This window comes from Lissotriton vulgaris, chromosome 3_1 (assembly GCF_964263255.1).
Source record: "Lissotriton vulgaris chromosome 3_1, aLisVul1.2, whole genome shotgun sequence".
Taxonomy (NCBI): domain Eukaryota; kingdom Metazoa; phylum Chordata; class Amphibia; order Caudata; family Salamandridae; genus Lissotriton; species Lissotriton vulgaris.
Window position 1 is genome coordinate 840,865,718 of NC_141689.1, and position 22,385 is coordinate 840,888,102.

Here is a 22,385-nt window from a genome sequence, read left to right on the forward strand (position 1 = left end):
GGGGCAGTCATTCGATTCCCTACCCAAAGTTGGGTGCTGTTCAATATCATCCACGATGGGTAAGTCTACCTGAAATAGACTTTCCCTAGTTCTTAAATTGGCTTTAGCCAAAGCCTGGTTAAAGATGATATCAGAATATCCGCGTGCCTTAAGTCAGGCCCTCAATTCATTTACACATTGCTCAAAGTCTTGAGTGGAGGTACAAATTCTCTTAAGGCGCAGGATCTCTCCATATGGGATACTGCTGATTGTGTGTTTAGGATGGAGGCTAGAGGCATGTAGTGTGGTGTTGCCTGCTGTGGGCTTTCTATATAGTGTGGATTGCAGTTTGTTGTTGTTAACATAAACCTTCACATCTAGGAACTCTATCTCTTTCTTACTGATGTGAGAGGTAAATTTGAGGTTCAGGGAGTTGTTATTAATCTCATTAATAAAAAATTAAGGCTTCCTTTTCTTCCCCTTGCCACAGAATAAAGATATCATCTATGTATCGTAGATATCTAACAATCTTTTCCTTAACCCACACCTCATGTGTGGCGTTGAAAACCTGTTCCTCCCACCAGCCTACGTGCAAACTTGAATAGCTGGGCGAGAAACAGGATCCCATCGCCACGCCCCTCAATTGCCTCCATATATCCTTGCCAAAAATGAAAAAATTGTTATTCAAGCACCACTCCATTAGGCTCAGAATGACCTTATTATGCTAATAAAATTCCACAGATCTTTTGCTCAAAAAATGCTTAGCTGCCTTCAAACCACTAGTGTGTGCAATGCTAGTATAGAAGGACTCCACGTCCAATGTTATTAACAGCATATCATCTTGCCACTCAAGATCACATATTTTTTGCAAGAAGTCACTAGTATCACGGACATAGCTGGGCAAATTTGTCACCAAGTCTTGTAAGAAAAAGTCAATATATTGCCCGACTTGTATGGCCGGGATGCCCGCCACCCCCTCCCAACACCGATTCCCCATGGGAGGAGACAGACACAAGTTTGAGCTTTTTGGAAGGCGGGGGGGAGTTACCCCCCCGGCCGTATTTATTAAAATATGAAACAAAATTTAAAACTTTAAATTAAAACGTTTCATAAATTATGTACAATTTTACTTTCATTACATTTTGATGAAGACATGTTCTTTGGCTAACCTTAACAGATCTCTAATGCAAAGTTTCCTAGCCGAGTCTAGCATCCTGAAAATGCATAACATTCTAAGATAAAATTGTACATCCTAGCATTAAGGGCCAACGGCAAGGTCTGAACCGGTGTCAGATCCCTACTACCAAATTCCCGCCATCACGGTGTGAGTGGCGCATGCGCAGAGGACTTTACCCTCGTTGCCAACTGTAACTTCCCTTGTCGTGGGGGCCCCCTTTCACTCAACGCCTTCTTAAAGGTCGTCCGAGTTCCCGTGTGAGGTATCTGTAAGAAGGACAGCATGGACTCCCCCCCCTTCCGTCTTTTGTATTTCTCCTGAGGCGGAAGCCGGGAGCCTCTTGCTGCTAGATTTTAAACTATTGCTTGACTTGTGTTTTTAACTAATCTGTGTGTTTACCTGCCGCAGCGCCGCCATCGCCCACGAGACAATTGGCCACGCCCCCGGCGACAAGCCATGCCCCTTTTGCACTATAAAGCGCCGTGCTGATCTACAAGCAGGCGTCTTTTGTATTTCTCCTGAGGCGGAAGCCGGGAGCCTCTTGCTGCTAGATTTTAAACTATTGCTTGACTTGTGTTTTTAACTAATCTGTGTGTTTACCTGCCGCAGCACCGCCATCGCCCACGAGACGATTGGCCACGCCCCCCGCGACAAGCCACGCCCCTTTTGCACTATAAAGCGCCGTGCTGATCTACAAGCAGGCGTCTTTTGTATTTCTCCTGAGGCGGAAGCCGGGAGCCTCTTGCTGCTAGATTTTAAACTATTGCTTGACTTGTGTTTTTAACTAATCTGTGTGTTTACCTGCAGCAGCGCCACCATCGCCCACGAGACGATTGGCCACGCCCCCCGCGACAAGCCATGCCCCTACCCCCTCTCCCTTATAAAAATGCATGCAATCCGGAAGCGCAGCGGACGAGCGCAGCGGGCGCGCCGTCAGCGCACCGAAGGCGCGCCTAAGGCAAGCCCGTCTGCGCCCGTCCGCGACCATGACGCGACGAGCGCAGACCACTCTGCCCAAATTCACACAAGGCTTTGCGCTTCCCCCCCGCTTTATAGTCGTGAAACCTTGCTCAACCTGAAAGAGCATGCGCACGAAGGTCATCTCACCCTCACTGACGCTGCCTTCCCAGTGCAGGACTTCGCTATTAGGGGCCTGCTTCTGGGGGGACTTCTTAATGTCAGCTCACTGCCAAAGCATGCTGACGAAATTCATCTATTGATTGAAACTCATCACTTGGATGTTCTCTTTCTAACTGAAACATGGACCCACGCAGACTGTGAAATTGAATTAGACTGGGCCTGTCCACAGGATTTTAAAATCCTGCATCTCCCTAGACCCAAAGGCCGCGGTGGTGGAGTAGGCATCATCTACAGAGCCTCTTGGCTCGTTACCATCCTAGATATGGACCCGGTCGCTGGGACCGAGCTCCTAGGCCTCTCCATTAACAGTCACACAGGAGCTATTTTTTCGGCAATTATCTGTTACCGACCTCCTGGGACCTTCAGCTCCCAACAACAACAATCACTACTTACCTCCTTTACCAACATGGCGACCTCCCACAATAAGCTCATCATTTTAGGTGATTTTAACCTTTGGTCGAATGGCACTCTTGACACGGGACTGAACAATTTAGTGCTCTCCTGTGATAGCGTGGGACTCCAACAACTGGTCAAGGAACCCACTCACACAGCAGGACATCGACTCGACCTCATCTTCTCTACCTCTCAGCTAGTACTCTTGAACGATATCCTGCCTATGAGCTGGACTGATCACTCCCTTCTTAAATTTTATATTACTGATAAGGGGACCAGTACGCTGACACACAGTAGCTGTTCGGAATTCATGTATAGAGACTGGAAAGCTCTAGAAAGGCTGAAAACTACTGGTGCCGTGTTTCCAGTGGAAGACAGTTTCTCCCCTCACAACCCAGTAGTAGACAACTACGAGGTTTTCTGTACTAAGATATCCTCAATTACTGATTCCCTTGTTCCCTTAAAAAGTTGCAAAACTAAGGGCAGAGCATCAGCCCCTTGGTTTGATGATTCCCTGAAAGCCCTTAAATTAGCCTGCAAACAGGCTGAGAGGAAATGGAGGCAAGGATATTCCGACACTAACAAGCTGATCTGGAAAAACAAACTCCTGGAATATAAAGCTGCAATGATTAAATGTAAATCCACCTACTATTGCTCCACTATAGCTACAGCCGCCAACAGTTCCAAAAGCATCTTTCAGATCCTTAACAACCTCACCCACCCCAACTCTGCAAAAAAAACTATCCCTCCCACACAAGCACTCTGTGACAATCTCGCACAGTTCTTCAAGGACAAAATCGAGACGATCATCCATAACCTGAGCACTAGCCCTGGAGCTGACTCTATTGACTACAAAAAGATAAGCCCAGGGTGTTCTCCTACTATATGCCTGCGGGAATTTCCCCCCATCTCGGAGGCGGCTTTCGAAAGTTTGGCTCGTGGGATTTCTTCGGGTTCCCCTCTTGACCCTCTGCCCCCTAACACTTGGAAAGCTTTCAGAGTGGAACTTTTCTGTACCCTTTGCAGAATCTGCAATCAATCCCTGCGCTGCGGGGTTGTTCCGGCTCCTTGGAAGCAGGCTCTTATCACTCCACTACTGAAGAAACCCTCCTTGAACCCCGAATGTTTACTGAACTATCGGCCTATCTCCCTATTACCTTTCCCGGCGAAAATCGTCGAGCACCTGGAGCAGAATAACATCCTGGACGAAATTCAATTTGGGTTTTGTCTGGCCCATGGCACTGAAACAGCTGTTCTCACTGCCATGGAGGACCTTCGTATGCGCGCAGACAGGGGCCAGGCAGCAGCCCAGGTCCTGCTGGACCTGTCTGCCGCATTTGATACGGTCAATCATGTGACTCTGCTGGAAAGACTGAGGGAGGCAGGGGTTGATGGCACCGCCCTGCTCTGGTTTCACTCCTTCCTGCGGGATAGGAAGCAGGCGGTGTCCCTACCCCCGTTTCAATCTGCCTTCTCCCCAGTTCCCCATGGGGTGCCCCAGGGCTCGTCTATCAGCCCTATTATATTCAATGTCTACCTCAAACCTTTGATTACGCTAATAAAATCCCATAATCTAAAAGCCATAAACTATGCTGATGATACTCAGTTTATTCTCTCTTGGGAGGAGGAAGAATCAATCCCCCTGGAATCATTTCACAACTGTCTGAGAGACACAGCTGGTTGGTTGCACCAAAATTCCCTGCAATTCAACTCCTCTAAAACCGAGGTTCTGTACTGTGCCGGAAGTCGGATCCCTCGCTTATTCCCAGCCGATTTCTGGCCCCCTGAAGCCCCGGTAAAGCCTCAACCGGTTACCACCGTTCGCAATCTGGGTGTCATGATGAACGACAAACTTAGCATGGAAACTCAGGTTGCGAAAACAGTGTCCACCTGCTCGGCCCTCCTGCGCTCCCTACGCAAGATCATGCCACTTCTCCCCTTACAAGCCCGGGCGCTAATAGTCAGGTGTACTATTCTTAGTCGCCTTGACTATTGCAACGCGATGCTGTTAGAGGCTCCAGTTGTATTGCTTGACCGACTCCAAAGAGCTCAATCTGCCGCTGCCAAACTAGCCCTTGGCTGGTCAAGGAGATCCTCGGCCACTGCGGCTTTGGCCGAGCTCCACTGGCTTCCTATGAGGCAGCGAGTGACTTTTAAATCACTCTGTCTTGACTTTAAGGCATTACACGGAGTTGGGCCCAAACCCCTGCGATCCATGTTCACGTGGTACATCCCAACCAGAGCCCTCCGCTCCTCCACAGCCTGTCTTGTCTCAATACCAAGATTCTACAAGGTCAGGACGGGGGGAAGATCCTTCAGAGTTGCTGCCGCTAAACTTTGGAACAGCCTACCCCTCGACATTCGCCAAATCACTGAACCCTTCCCTTTCAGAAAGTGGATTAAAACCTGGCTCTTTCCCTAAACGTTAAACGTTGGCTTTACTTATCTGTTGTCCCCACTGCTCTCCATCTCAGGAGCTATACTGTTACAGCGCCAGGATACCTGCAAGGTGACAGCTGCGCTATATAAGTGTTATAAATAATAAATTCCCCACACTCTCTTCCGCCGGAGCGGATATCCGGCCCCCGGGAAATTCGTAGGAGGAGCATATAGCCGTCTCCCCCATGGGAGGGGCCTATGGCCGTCTCCCCCTAGGCGACCCATCCGTAGTGGGTGCCGCCTCCCTGTGGGAGGGGCCAATGGCGGCCTCCCCCCGGGCGCTCCCATCCATACTGGGTGGCGCCCCCCCTAGGGACCTTGAAATCACTGCTCACCGATCAAGACCTTACCGCCACAGGCCGGATAGTTGACCGACTATCCGGCCCCCCCACACCTCCTAAAGGTCATGCCTCCTCAATCCCCTTATCCATGCTATGAAGTCTCCTATGAGTAAATCATTCCCCGCCCTGGACAGGTGAACCCCATCATTCAAATAATAGTGATTACCCCGAATACACCCTTGGGGAATGCTTTGCAAATGCGCGGAACAAAACAATTTCCCAATTTTATTTTTGACCCTCTTTACCCAGTGGTTCAACGCTGTTACAGAGAAACCCTACCCGCCAAACTCTCCTGGGGATCATGTGGGACCAGGCAATTGTGCACCCCGGGAGCCTCCTAGCCAACCAGCTGACTGCCGACAATATGTGTTCCACTAACACCCGTCTTCCCAGTCTTACCAAGTCATTGCCCCCCAAGTGCACTATGATTACAGATGGCGGTGACCTTTGCCGCCCTAAGAGACCCTCCACAAACTATTGAAATTGGTCAAAACAGAGGCCTCCCCTTCCATGGAAGGTCACTCTGAACCCGTATTCCCCAGATGCGTGAGTCGCGTCACCTGCCAGGAATATGTCCCCGGCGCGCCTCACGTATGAGTGGCCCACGACCCATACCACTTGCTCTCCAGTCGGTGATCCTTGACCGCTGGTCCTCTGGTGATGGGTTGATCCCAAATTCCGCCCCGCGTCACAGGCTTGCGAAACTGTAATCCAAACAAAAGACAACAAGCGTGAGTGCATTTCACCAGTCTTTTACAACATGTGCAGTCGCACATACCTCTTGAAACAGTTCGAGGACCAACGGCCTAACTGTTTCACTTCTTCCGCGCCCAGACCCCGAGCCGTAGCCTCAGTAGCGGCCCCTATTCTGTATGAGTGGGTCCCAAAATCGCACGGGTTCATGCCCGCCGCAGCGATTGTAAGTGCCAGCACCCTCTGAAACTGAAATTTCGTCAACGGGGTGCCATCCTTGTGTCTAAGCAGGCTCCCTCCCCATGTCGCCGGCCTCTGTGCCAGGTAGTCCTCTAAATACCTTATCGGGCAACTGGGGCTCCCTCGAGCGCGCTGCACAATAACACTACTCCCCAAAGCTTCCTGGTCTGTCTTGGACCTGGCTATCGAGATTAGCATAGAATCACCCCGAATTTGAACGTGATCCCTGCATAGGCCTCCCTCCATATCCTTCGTGTTCCTCGCCACTAGTTCACTTACCCGCATGGCCCCATGGAATGCCAATGCGAAAGCCGCTCGGAACAGAACTACCTCGGAAGGGGAGGAGCATGTCTCATCAAGTTTTGCTAGTAGTAGAGACAATCTCTCTAAACCAATCGGGTGCCTTGTATCTTGTCTGCGACCCTCCAGGCGTTGCCAACCCCGGAGCGCCTTCCTGACTAAGAAGGAACCCGTCGGGTCCCGTATGCCGTGGAGCTGTGCCATGAATGATATGGCCGCCCTATGTCTGTTGGCAGTTGCGGCTGATCGGCCTTCTTTATGAAGCGTCACTAAGAACCCTAGGAAGGATTCCTCCTGCCCCAGCTATGTCTCCCTGCCGGCTCTAAAAAGGCGCAGTATGAACGAAACGCTCCCTCATAGGCTTTCCTCGTCCTGGGCGCTAAGCTGGCCGCCACGAGGTCCTGTAATCCGGGGCACCGATCAGCCATAGTGCTTCGGGGAACGGTGCCGCCACTAGATCCGCTGTAGGTAGATAGCCCCTGAAAGCCTGCATGTGTGAACGAGAGAGTGCATCAGCTGTATTATTCAGTACACCCGGCACATGTTTTGCCCTGAACTGTACATTCAATCTCATGCAACGTAATACAATCTCTTTCAACAGTCTCAAGATCCACTTGCAGCGTGCTGCCTGCTGATTAATGCCCTCGACCACTGTCATGTTGTCAGACCAAAACACTACTGAGCGGTCCCTAAAATCTTCTGGCCATGCCAACAGAGCCACCCAAATGGGAAATAGCTCCAAGAACCCAATGTTACCTGTTAGGCCACTGGAGTGCCACCACGTCGGCCATAATTGCGCCGACCATCGGTTACCAAGGATTGCGCCAAATCCCACGCTCCCGGCTGAGTCGGTCCATAAACCCAGTTCATCAGACGATGCTGGGGGTTTGTTCCACGCCACCCGACCGTTGAAGTCCGCCAAAAATGCCAACCAAATGCGCATATCCTGGCGAACCTCTGCCGACAGTCTCGTGCGGTGGTGTCCCTCCTTGAGGCCTACCATAGCCTGTGCAATGGAACGTGAGAAGGGGTGAACCATCGGTATTACTCTCAAGGCAAAGTTAAGCTGGCCCACTGTTTGTTGTAACTGGTGCAGGGTCACCTTCTCTTTACCCAGGCATTGTATTAAGGAAGCCCTGAACTTGGCTACCTTCTCCATTGGCAGACGGAAGCATGCCTCCACAGAATTGAGCTCAATTCCCAGAAACTCCAGTGAAGTAGATGGCCCCACTGTCTTACCTGGTGCCAATGGGACCCCACACTCCTGCATGAGAATGCAGAAGTCCTGCAGTGCTTGTGCACATTTCGTAGTGCCTGCCGGCCCTAAGAACAGGAAGTCGTCTAAATAGTGCAACACCTGTCTATGCCCAGTGGCCTCGGTGAACGCCCATTCCAAAAAACAGCTGAACATTTCAAAATAAGCACAAGAAATCGAGCTGCCCATGGGCATGCATTTATCCATGTAATACTTCTCCTGGAACGTAAATCCTAGCAAGCGCTGGTCCCGCGGGTGTACCGGGAGCAACCTGAATGCTGATTCGATGTCTGATTTCGCCATCAGAGCACCGGGGCCCAGGTGATTCAGTAGGTCGTCGGCATCGTCGAACGATGCGTATCGAACTGAACAGACTTTCGGGTCAATGGCTTCATTCACCAAGGCCCCCCTCGGGGCCGACAGATTGTGAATGAGTCTATACTCCCCTGGGTCTTTCTTCGGAGCCACTCCTAGAGGTGAACACACGAAATCCGCCACTGGCGGGCATGGAAAAGGTCCTGCTACCCGTCCCAAGCTGACCTCTTTGGTAATTTTCTTGGCTGCCACTGCCGGGTTGTGTTGAACAGATAGCTGATTCTTACAAGAGGGGCTCCCCCGAAAATTCTCCACCGGGATGTTGAAGCCATATAGGAAACCATTCCTCAAAATCCCGGCGGATACATGATCAGGGTATTTGTTCAGCCAGGGAGTCAAAGCCATGATGTCGATGGGTGAAGATGATTGCTTCCCAAGCATCACATCAATCCTGCTTGGATCCCCCCTTTCCTTCCGAACTACCGCTCTTGGACCTACAGCTACTTTCTGGGTGTGAGGAGTTCCCACAGCCCGCACAAGCATGCCGGAACCTACATGTTCCCTGGGCCCTGTTACAGTTACCTCTGTTGAAACCCCAACAAACCCCACACTTGCCCCCATTCCCGCTGGTCTTGGGCTGTGATTCCCCACCGGCGCTTGCTCGAAAGGGCTGCGCCGGTCTTTGTTGAACTGTCCCAGACCCGCTCCCGCCTGGCGAGGACGTACCCGCCGATCCAGGCAAGAGCTGTTTGTGCCATGACACCGTGTCAAGACAATCCCACGTTAAAGTCACATCAAACTCTTTAGCTTTCGAAAGTTAACATCGTAACCCTTCCATTCATTTCCCCCGTACATTGAATAAAAATTCATGATCCTGTTCTGGTAACATGATAGATCGGGCAACACTTCAGGTTTACGTTCCCCCATTACTGCTGTAAATAGAGAAAAGGCCTTCACCCAGTTCGCTATGGTCTCGTCGATCCTAAATTCCGCCATCTTGGCCCGCCATACGCTGGGGTGCCATAAATCTTTCTGGGTCTTTGCGTACTCTATCTCACGATGGTCGGTCAACAGTGAAAACATATTAATATATTTGTCCCCCCATATCATTTCCTTCGTGGCCGCCTGGATGTGCTGGGCCAACCTTTCCCGCCTCGAAGGCACTGAACTCTCCCCCACCATTGGCAATGGGTTCTTACCGGGTTCAACCACTGTGTTCGCTGTCTCTTCTCGGCCATCCGTCGTCACTCCTGGTGCCACCTGTGGGGGAACATAAGGAACATTCGCCGTCCCGGCTTCCCTTAACTGCAGTAACTGCTCAATTATCATTCTGGCTTCTTCGGCCGGATCCCCCGCAGCCACTGCCCCCCCTGTTTTCTTCTTTAGCCAGGGTAACACAGCCGCTAACTGAAGGGCCAGTTCTGGGGGCATCTGATCATCCTCAACCGGGGTTATCACAACGGGGATTGGTAAACCCACATCCGGACCTAGTACCGGGCTGCCCACCGGCGCTACTGGGCCAGCTGGGGGCACCTCCGGGACTGGGCCCTCCCCGGAACCCGCCCTCTTCTTACTACGCTTCCCCATACCCTCTGGGGCGACGCCCGGCAAGGCCGGTCCTATCACTTTCTTAGGCCACCCCGCGAGGTTGTTCTGGGCTGCTATATGTTTCTTAACCTCTGCCAAGCCCCGACCGATCGAATCCACTTTACCCAGTTTTCGGCCCATAACCGCCATTCGGTTCACTAAGGTGCGTAGCATTTTCTCCATCTCGGAACTCTTTCCCGCTTTTTTGCCAGACATGCCTTCGGTTACTCCGTCCGATTTGATCGACAAGGTCCTAGATCCTCCACACGCCTGACACTGAAAGAGAAACAACAAAGATTACAAGTTCTCAAAATTGCTGCTTGTTCTGCCGAGGGCTCACGAGCAACGAGTGGTGCAGCCTTCCGAGCACTGGAACAAGAGGATGCTTCATTGGATTCCGGCTCTATTTATCCGTCTGCGGGGGGGCGGGGGCCCTCCTCGGGTACGCCCACCTGGGTGCGGTCTTCCGGGCTGGTGTCTAGGACAACCCCTTCTGGGCGGGAAGGGCGTGCTCCGGCTATGCTGCTATGGGCAAACCAGCTGAACCACGCCCCCCGCCCAAAATGGTTTCCAGGGGGATCTGGCACCCATCCATACGTTCGGGGGGACCGAGTGGTCTTCCCTTTCCATTCACCTACACTTTCTATGGCCGAGATAATCGGTCTGCCTGGTGTGGGGATGATGCACTTATGAACCTTAGGAATAAGGTAAAATACTGGGAAAACTGGAAATTCGTTGTGCATATACTTGAATTCCTCCCCCGAAAATTCACTGAAAAAACCATAGGTTTCACACATGTTATAGTTAGCTGGACATTTCAAGCATACAAAACCATTGAAATTCCCCTGTTACAGTTAGTTCAGCTAACTATAACTTGCGCGCCTGCAATGCACTGATGATGACGTTACATATTACATCACTCATGACCTAGTCAGTGACATCACTCATGACATCACTGATGACATATCAAATGACATCACTGATGACATCACTGATGACATCATCCAGTGAATATGCGTCTTTCTGAAAAATAAATATTTTTATATATGTATATTTAAAGGACGACAGAAGAATAAATGGGTAAATATTGTCTAACTGGATGATTTTTTGTAAAATTGATTGTATAACTGACTTATTAATTGTATCTTAGTGAATACATGTATTAGCGAGTAATGTTTAAATATTTAAATATCTGTATTAGTGTCTCACTTAGTGTATAAGTGGCTGCATGGGATGGCGAGTAGTTACATGAGTGTCGATATGGGTTATTAGTTGTTTTTTTGAGTATCAGAATGAGTGTCTGTATGGTTTGGTGGGGGGGTATTCCTTAATGCCCAGATGCATGAATGACTGACTCACTGTTTGTAAGTGTTTTAAAGACCACTTGTGTGCAGGACTGTGTGGGTGGATGAGTGTGTGTATGGGTGTGTTAGTGAGTGAATGACTGTCTCAATAGAATCTTTATGAGTAACTTCATATGTTTTAATCTAGTATATGTGAGTATTAATGCATATAAGTGAATATATGTGAGAGTGAGAGATTGGACAAGTTCCTGATTAAATAAGCATGTGTTTCTATAAGTGATTGTTTAAGAGAGTAACTATCTGTACGTTTCTGTAGAAGTAAGTATAGTGGTGTGTGTATAGCTGCATATGCAAGTAAATGGATGTTTGATAGTTTATTTGCATGTGTGAGTATGTGTGTGAGTAACTCTATGGATGAGTATTGGTGTGTAACAGGATGTATAGGTGTATGAGTACATATGATGAGTGAGTACATGTATGAGTGACTATATAGAACTGTTGGTGAATGAGTGGATGTGAATGTAGATGTTGGAATTACTGAATAGGTTGTTGTAACTGATATTGGTATCTCCATTGATTTGAACATTTTAGTTTCTATTTTTGAATGTGTGTATCAAGGGTTATATTATGCTGAGAGGAGGTCTGCCACTCTTTCACAAGGATGAGGTCATCAGTGATGTCATCAGTGATGTCATTTGAGATGTCATCAGTGATGTCATGAGTGATGACACTGACCATGTCATGAGTGATGTAATATGGAACGTCATCAGCAGTGCATTGCGGGCGCGCGAGTTATAGTTAGCTGAACTAACTATAACAGGGGAATTTCAATGGCTTTGTATGAGTGAAATGTCCAGCTAACTATAACATGTGTGAAACCTATGGTTTTTTCAATGAATTTGCAAGGTTTTTTAAATGCTAATTCCTAACTATAACGTGGCTGAAACCTATGGTCTATTCAGTGAATTTGCAAGGTTTTTTAAATGCTAATTCCTTAATATAACGTGTGTTTTTTCAGTGAATTTTAAAGGTTTTGTAAATATTAATTTTTAAATGTTTTAAATATTATATTTCTTTCTTTTTATACTAATTTCCTACATTTTTTCTATACATATTTATGTTTATTTTATTTTTTAAGTTATATTTCATATTCTTAATGTAAAATAATAACAAAATGAAATTAATTTTTTTTTGCTTATTAATAAAAAATGTTTTCAAAACAGTAAAATTAAATTCTCTATAATTCCTTTTTCATAGTTTTTTTGGAGGATAATCTTACCGTGTGCGTACGGTGATCGCACTATACTTTGTACAGTAATTTATCCTCTGTGCGTACACGTCACGAATGTGCTTTAACGTTACGCGTCGCATCTACGCTTCCGTGTGGCGTCATGTACTTCGTCTCGTATGCATACGGCCCGAAAGTTTCTAATTGTTCAAAAACATTTATGTATGTATTTAATGTACATATTAAGGGAAGACATTATCTGGGATAATCAGGAAACTATTTTACCTTAACTTTTAATAAGCGTATATTACTTTGAAAAACAATTATGCAAATCGCGGAGGCACGTCGTGCATACTCACACCGTAAGAGCACCGTAAGCGCACGGTAAGAGTATGCAAAGTCATGTGACTTTAAAAGAAGAGATTTGATTGGTTCGTAACACTTCCTATTCAAACTGTTGAAAGACCCTCCTATATTAATCATTCTACTTTCACTTTCTAAGAAGAAGCATCTCTTCTCTTAAGCTTGTCAAATTAGAAGGAAGACAACCATGACAACACCTATGGAGTCATCTTCCAGCCATTCATCTGATGAAGAATTCGTTGCAGAAGCACCTCAGAAGAAGAAAAAAGAGCAACTTATTTGGAAATGTTTTACTTTACCTGAAGGGGAGAAAAAAGTTAATGCTACACTTGTGACCTGTAAGATTTGCCAAACAACGCTCTCTAGGGGCAATCCTTCAAAAAAGTACTCATTTGGCACTGGAAGTATGGTGCGGCATGTAAAGAACTTTGTATTTTATGGAATAGTAACAATGCTGACAACCTTGTTTCTGATAATATGTGTGCTTGTATTATCTAAGGTACTGCGCATGAGATCACAGCATTAGAAATAAACATTTCAAACTGTCACGTGTCTCTAATTACTCCCTTGTTTTGGACTGGTGTAAGACTGTAACAAAAGAGTGCTCTTGTTATCCACCTTACCTGAGGTGACCTAAGGCGCATGTTCTGGATTGACTAATCATTGGTGTTTTTGCTGTAGGACGAAGAACCAATGAGTCACTGATTGCTAGTCTGGTAGGGGGTTTGGGTACTAAGGTGAGTTTTGGCACACCCTAATTCACTGAGGTACTAAGTCTCTATGCACAGTTCTGTATAGGAGCACAAATCCCTGCAATAGTGCTGTATGGCTCACTGCAATACTGAAACAGAAGTGTGATAGTGTTAGCTGGGAGATTAAGGATACAGACTGGGGAACTGAGGGTATAAAAGATAAGGTTGCCTATATATAGAAGACTACATGCATAGTCTATAGGGGTTTCAAACAGTTCATGGCCTATGGCCTACTTTGCTGCATGAGTACTTGGGAACTGGCTGAATGATTACAATTCTGCAAGAAGAGTGGTTGGCTGAATGTATAGCAGCTTTACAGTGTATATATAAGCACATACTGCTGTACGAGTACTTAGGTACTGAGGAAATATTGCTGAATGGCTCACTACAATATTGAAACAGTAGAGTGAGAGTGATTGCTGAAAGTCTAATAATAAAGACTGGGGAATTGAAGGTATAAAAAAAAAGTTTGCACGTACATAGAAGATTGCAAAACAGTGCATGGCCTAAGGCCTACTTTGCTTCATGATTGCATATGTATTGACTGTATAATTACAGTTCTGCAAGGAGAGTGTCTGACTGAATTTAAACGATTCAGAAAAGGTGGTGGTGAAGGACAGAGTATCTGAATTAAGCAGAACACTCCTACCCAGTCCAAAGATCAGGGCTTGATCCATCACCGTTTTGTAGCTCACTGCACCATGGGACTGGTGTAGGACTGTTCTGCTTAATTCAGATACTCTGTCCATCACCACCCCCTTTTCTGAATCGTTTTGTCCACCATAAGCGTGGAAGGGTATACTCAGATATGAGTCCCTTGCTCACTGCACCATCAGGATTCAAGCAAGCCGGGCCGAAGACGGCTGAAATGCCAGAAACCGGTCCCCGGAAGCTTGTTTACTTCCCAGTAAAAGAATTGGCTTGGTAGTTTAGTCTGCCCTGTTCCCATGATACACTGCGCCAGGGACAGACTGATTTGCATATAGCCAGGTTCTGAGCTGGGATGGTGCAGTGAGATAAATAACGGTGATAGATCAAGCCCTGATCTTTGGACTGGGTAAGAGTGGTCTGCTTAATTCAGACACTCTGTTCATCACCACCCCCTTTTCTGAATTTAAAAGCGCTTCATTTTTAGTACAGTGTAAAAATTAGGACATTCTGCTGAATAGCTCAGTAAAATAATGAATCAGCAATCACAGAGAGTTTGCTGGAAGTGTAAGGATATAGACTGGGAAATAGAAGATATTAAACACAAGTTTACCAGTGCATAGAAGAGTGCATGCAAAGTCTATAGAGGTTTAAAGCAGGGCATGCCCTAAGAACTTTGCACCATGAGTACTTGAGTACTAACTGAATGATTACAATTCTGCAAAAGGAGTGTCTCAAACCATTAATATTATATAATAATACATTTATTCTTGTAACATCTCATAATTTAATAGAGCTTCTAAAATAATTTCATCAGGCATTTCATTTCCCTCGTTATCAATTTCAAAAGTCATATGATCATAATCAATGTTATCTAATGCTCCCACAAAATCAGCATCCAAGGTGTCATCTAGGAAATCACAGCTGATATCTACAGCAGTCATTTCTTCCTCTTCATTCTCAGTACTTGGAAAAGGTATGTTAAGCTCTTTTATGACAGTGTTACTGATTTTGACATCGACTTTCAAATTGATTTGTTGATTTTCCATACTGAATTTTTATGATGTAGGTCCTTGAACAAAAACAAACACTTCATTTTATCAATCTTCCTAATACAGAAGACAAAACTAGCTTTCTCAACTGTTTTGCCCTTTAAAAAATATTATACAAATACTATTCTCAGCTACTTTATAAGATTATATAAATATATTTATTTATATGAATGTTCAGTTTTTAAATGTTCTCAAATTTTCAATCCAATCACTCCTTATCACTATAGGAAAAAAACTCAGGCTGTTATAACAAAATACAGTACTAAAAAACTACTATATGTCTATTCTTCTTACCTGTTCCAAACTCGTAGATGTGTTGTAGTAAACTGCAAAGAATACTGGTACACTCTGTATATATATATTAATTTTTGAAATGTCTTTAAAAGGTACAAACCATCTTTACACACTTATCTACTCCATCCATGTTTTGTTACTTCAGCTCTGTAGATGCACATTCCATCGACCATTTTTAACACTTACTTAGTCTTACCTTAAACATAATAAGTAGTAAAAAAATAATAAATATATATCATTAAAATAAGCATCTGTGGAAGACAATAAATATAGTTACAATATATCTTTTACAACACAAAATAATTTTTAAAGCATTTCATTTGCCTTTTTTGCTGTTCTCAGAATACATTGAATTTCACTAGAAACAGTGAGTTCAATAGTACTCCTCACATAACAGCGGGCAAAAAAAAGACAATCAATAGGATTATCTTAAAAGAAAACATTCAACATTCTCAATAACAATCTAAAATATAGAAATAAAACATATGTTAAATGTTTTTTTCTCATAGCAATTTCTTATGTAACGATGAGATATGTTAAACAATCTTAAAATAACAAAATACTATCATTAATTTTCATACACTGCAAATAAAGGTATTTATAAATATATCCTAACGAAATATACAACAAATAGTGCTTAATGTTTTCATAGACGTTTCCTCATCGCCAAATAGTATATCTCAAATTCATACTTTAGAAGTTGTTCAATATTAATCCTCAGCATCCGTCTCCTACCTTTCGGATCCAAAACCACCAACATCATTTGCAACATCCCCCTAGGGCTTATCCCTCAACTTGACACTATTCAAAACTACATAGCTCCATCACACAAGTGGCCATCCATCACAACCTGAACATTATCTGCTAAGACAACAACACCCAACTCATCTAAACCCTCACCAAGGAGCTACATAGCACCAAAAGACGCTGCCAACTGCATAAGGATCAACTCTCTCAATCTTAATTCGGACAAACACCTACAACGACTACATCCAAAAAACCTCCATTCCACTGATCATCAATGTCCAATGCTGCAGGCACATCTTCCACCACTTGAGAGACCTACACTGGCTCCACCTTGACAAGAGGATAAACTTCAAGCTCCTCACCCTCACTTACAAACTACTCTACAACACCAGACCAACCTATCTTAACAGCAGTAATCTTGAAAGGCCAAATTTTGTTCCTAAAATTTTGGCTTCAAAAGTGATAGGTAAGAATTTGGTAACTCTTCAGGCAAACGTTTAAAAATCAACTGACTATCATTACAATGCTTCCAACTTTTCAGACTTTTTAAATAAACAGTGTAACGTCCAGATGTTGTAGAAGGTCCATCATGAAAAACAATTGCTACAGCTACAAATGTTCTTCCTGATATTGATAGTTGACTAGCTACAAAATTTGTAATTTAAGTGTTCAATTTTCTTCCATCACCTCTACAACGTTGCAGCATAAAAATTACGTACTGTCCATTTCTTTGTATGAATAATGATGATGGCATTTCTGACTTAGATTGGCTACACTCCATGTTTTGCTTTGCTCCTCTAACTAGATTGTTAAAAGACACTGATTCCAGTGTCTATGTTAGTGCTACATATAAACAAACAATTTTCACACTCATGTTGCCATTTATAAGAAAGGCCGAAAAGGTTTTCAATATCTATACCTTCATCTTCCAATACACCAAGCATATTCATTAAAAATTCCTGACAATCTTGCTGAATATTCTGCGTAAATTGAGTACAACCAGAACACATGTCCAAAACATTTCGAATATCAGTAACACTTTATATTTTACTTTTATCACTACTACATTTCTCATAAACAGAATACAACAACACACAGAATCTTTCTTCCCAATTTTCAACAATTTGCTGATACAAACTTTCAAGAAAAATACATTAACAACTAAATTAGCATAGCAGTTGACACCAAACTATTTTCAAATTGATAACCAACATTCTCTTCAACACTGTCCTTCTTCTTTTTGCTTGCAATCACAACTTCATCTTGTTTTTTTTCTTTCTCTACAGCTTCACTACTGATATTCTCAAATCTTCTTTTTCTACCTACCACATGATTTTCAAATACTGGATATTGACCTAAATTGGGTGCATATTCTCTTCTTAACCTATTGTACCCTTTCACACAATTTGCATCTGCACTAATCTTTGTCTCATCAAAATCAATCAAAGTACAATCCAGATAAAGTTCTCACTCAAGACAAAGCACAGTACTTTCAATATTCACTAAAGCACTATCGACACTTAACCTTGAGATTTATGAAAGGTCACTGCATAAGCCAAAGAAATAGGAAACTGTTTTCTGCGTACATACAAATCTTTTACAAGCAAAAACCGAGCTGAACAACGACTAAATTGTTGTACTTCTGCAATTTCATTAAATTTGATTTTCAAAAATTCAGTACCATCTCTATTTACATAATTAACGAAATCAACAATTTTACCCATTGCTCCATTTACTAAACCTTTTTCCACATTCAAATTATGTCGTAAAATTACCCTACAGTTTACACATGCATATAAATTCTTTTCTAAACCAGCAGTTTTACTTATCGAGTTCTCTAAAGAATCCAATTTCCTCTTCAACTTTTCAGTCAAAATAATAGTGATTCCTTCATGTTCTATTTTATAAATAGCTTCCAATTTTATAATTTCTTAATTTTCCAACTTTAAAATATCTTCATGGAATATAGAACATTCACGCATTGTTGGCATTAAGCAGATTACAGATTTCTTTTCTGGAATTCTCATATATATTTTCTCAGGAACAATATTTTCATTTGGAAACAAATGGTAAAGTATCGCCTCTGTAAAGCTTCTTTGCCATGTTTAGTCACTTTTCCAATTCTTATATCTTGAAGAATAGTTCCATAATCAGCATCATTTGCCTGTCGCATATTTGTAATAAGTTCTTTGTATTCAAAATATAACCAATGTTAACGTTTCCAATGCTGCCCAAAGACTTTCTGGTGTCTTCATGCACAAGTGTTTTAAATACTGGTTGTCCTTTTACGGGAGTAAGTTGCAGTAGATCTCCAAAACCATTACATATTTTGCTCCAAATAAGACATTGTACTCTGTTTTAAGAATTTGTAGCATTCTTTTTTTTTTTTTTTTTAGTTCAAAATAAGCTTTATTGAAAAATTTGTAGCATTCTTAAATGCTCAAAAGCAAGCATTAAGTTTGAGACCATGCTTACCTCATCAATAATCAGAAGATTCATTTTCTTTAGCACTCTAGAAACTTCACAACAAGCTTCTCCAGATAGCTTGTGAAATTCCAATTTGTTTTAATGCTCCACAGGTAGCATAAGTAAACAATGTAATGTAGGGGCATATTACCAAGCAATAGCGATAACTATCACTATTGCTTGGTTAGAGACAAAAATTTACCGCTGGGCTGCGGCGATTTTTACCGCAAATAAACCTTGGTATTACCAAGGTTTACCGCAAATGCGATAAAAATCGCCGCAATGCTTGAATATCGCAGAAAAGTCAGCGATATTCATGCATTACCGAGCCAATGCTCTTAGCCATGTTATCCACCTCCCATTGGATAACATGGCTAAGAACTGCTCAGGGCAGGTGTTAGCTTTTGGAGATATTTGCGCTTAGCGATGGAGATAGCGATGTTAGCGACTGTTTTCAGTCACTAACATCTTGGCACGCCCACTTTGCATGTCATTAGTGATAAATATCACTGACATGCAAAGTGGGGCCCAAGATGGTTGCTATCTCCTACTAGCTGTCGCTAACTGGTGTTAGGGACATCTAGGTAATAGGGAGATAATTTTATCTCCGCTTTCTTGGCTTTCAAAGCCAAAAAAGCGGAGATAAACCTCCTTGATAATATGCCCCGTAATTTCTTTAATGTTGTGTGCTGCCAACCCAGTTGGAATAGTTACAACACAAGACAAATGTGACTCAGTTGTTTTCTATAGATAACTGGTGATTACTTTAATTAAGAAACTTTTTCCTGTTGCAGCTTGTCCACAAACATACATTCGGATAGGTTGAAATGATGAGTATGTGCTGATATATTTCTTTCTGTTCAACATTTTGTTGTTCTTCCAAGTTTGCTAAATCCATTATATCTTTTTGAGCTTGATGCATTGCTGTTTCCACCTTATTCATTGCGATTGCTGCTTCATTTTCAACAATTGGTTGTCCTAGTGGATCTTGACTCAGTGGAGCAGAACTTTGACTGTCTTGAAATCTGTCTCTAGCAATCTCAGCTGCAATAGTAGCTTCTTGATCAATTTCATTGTTCAACATTTTGACATTATTTGCAAAAACAGTGCATCCTATGGTATCTTTACAAGCATTGAAGGAATCTTCATAGCTCTGAAAATCTCCAAGTAATTCCAACTCTGAACGCCACGGTTTGAACAGTTGCAAAAGGGCTAAATGGTAAAATTCCCTTTTATCAGCTGTGTTGAATCTCAGTTTCCTGTGATTAATCAAATTTCCTTTTGTTTGTTTCACCAAACATCCTTCGGAAGCAATCACTCCATATTTTCCACCATTGCTGTTTTCTGCAGTATTCCATTTAAAAGTGTAGTTTTCCAGCACCTCATGGAGACACATGTTCTCAAGATGATGACTTCTGTTTGGATAATATGTGTCCAACATATTTGTTTTCAAAATATGTACATTCCTGATCTTTTTCTGCTAAATATTCGATTTCTTGTACATTTTTAAGTACTCAATTTTGCATTGCAGCATGACCTAGACTCGCCCAAATAATTCTTCTAGATTTGGAGTATAGACTTGCAGATCATAACCGATCAGAGCATTCATACCCTCCAATTTCTCAATAGGATAACATCTTTAAACTGAAACTGTATAATTTCTTACTTAGACTCTTCTCATGAGAAATCTCTTTCCCACATTTCTTTCAATTCCGTCTTTTCTGATTTTGTAATGTAGGATATTACGTATTGAGCAACAGCAATTGAATTGTCTGCAACGTACTGAATATCCATGTTAGCATTCCACATTGACAGAATAACTGGATTGTAATCATTCATGTATTTTGATTCTTCGCTTCTTCTCAAATTGTAGGTATTTTTTGGTGACTTTCTTGTAATGGTATGTCGCATAGCTGACAAAACTGTTCACTCTTCCTTTGGATATTACAGGACGTGGAAATGCAAAATGACGTTTTCTATACAACTTGTTCTTAAACTTGTACTTTCGTCAACAGTATTTTTCACATCGATGACTTTGGAATCGTAAGACTTGTTGTCTTAAGTTGTTTTCTTCTGAGCTTTTGGGTATAGCACATGTGGCATATTTTACAATAAAAGACAACACAGTATCATCCAAATCTGTTCCAAATTTGGGGCGTCCTTGAACCATAACAGTATATTTATATGAGGAGCAAATCTTGCTTCATACTCCTTTCTCCAAAAGAAAGCCACAACTTCTCCAAGAGGAGGAATATTTTATTGAAGATAAAAGACATCATAGCTTCAAATCTATGATTGAAATACCTGCATACATCAACAGGATCCAAACAGCAGAATTCTCCTGGTGTCTTGTATTGAATATTTCTTATATTCGAATTTGCCTCTCCAAGAAATTTAAGTAAATAATCCCAAACTTATTTAGTACAGCTTAGAGTAAGGAACCATGTAGGAGTTCCTAAGTTACTTAGCATACATTTAATTTCTCCATGATGACGGTACCATAACCCATTCATGCCACGCTGATATGCCATCAGATTTATCAACTGAGATTCTAAATGATCACCTCTCTGGAACACTTTATCCATAAATTCCTTTGCAGAAACATTTTGCAGATATACTCCTGTTTTCAATATATGATTGACTGCATATGAAAGTCCAGACAAGTCACTCCCAAACAAAAGATGAAATATATATGGGATACATTGGCAAAATCTTGGATATTCTCTATACAATCTTGTTGTCCGATATTTAGATGCAGGAATCTGCACTGGTCGTTCATCATATCATCCTACTTTTCCTGCTGGGAACAGCTGTGGAAAACAATGAGCTTCCAAGCTTTCTTTCCAGACACCTATGGGACTTCCCTTCACTTTTTTCATTTGGAATAACTCAATAGTATTCCCCATCACTTCTTTTGAATGAAGTGAATGTACACTGTAATGTTCATAGATTTCTTCTCTTTTGGACATGTCCACTTTTTCAATTTGTCCACTTGACATTCCATTATCTTCTGCTAAAAGTATTTCTTCCTCTCCCATATACATATTTTTATAGTAATCATTCTTTTTTATCAGATAGAAAGTTGCCTTTTGCACTCTCCTAAATTCCACTAATTCCGGCCAGATTTCCTTACTCTTAGTAGGCACGTCATTAACTAGAATAACTAGTGGTTCATTTTCTACTCACTCTACACCAATAGTTTCAACATTTTTCTTTAAATCTAGAGGTAAACATACAACTCTTCCTTTTAATCCTCTCTGTAAATGTGTAGGAGGCAATTGACCTGTTTTAGGCTCCATACGAACAATAGCGTGAAATGGGTGTACACATTGAATTAGAATAGACTCATAGGTATTGAAATATATCAGTTCTGGAGGAATAGTTACCAACTCTAGATTATTATAGACAGCTCTAGCGGGCATTTTATTCTCATCTAATTTATTATAACAATATTCACAAATACGCTTATCAGAACCCAAATCAAAACAATTCTCTAACAACACATAAGTTGCAAATTCCTTCCACTTATCATTATTTTTTCTTTCACTTTTTTAATACAGAGCAACAGTCCTAGTCTGATTTTTATAGTGAGTTCACCGATTACAAATACAAGAATAATTTGACCTTTCACCTGAAACCACCTTAAACTTTGTAATTTGTTCCTCAAAATTT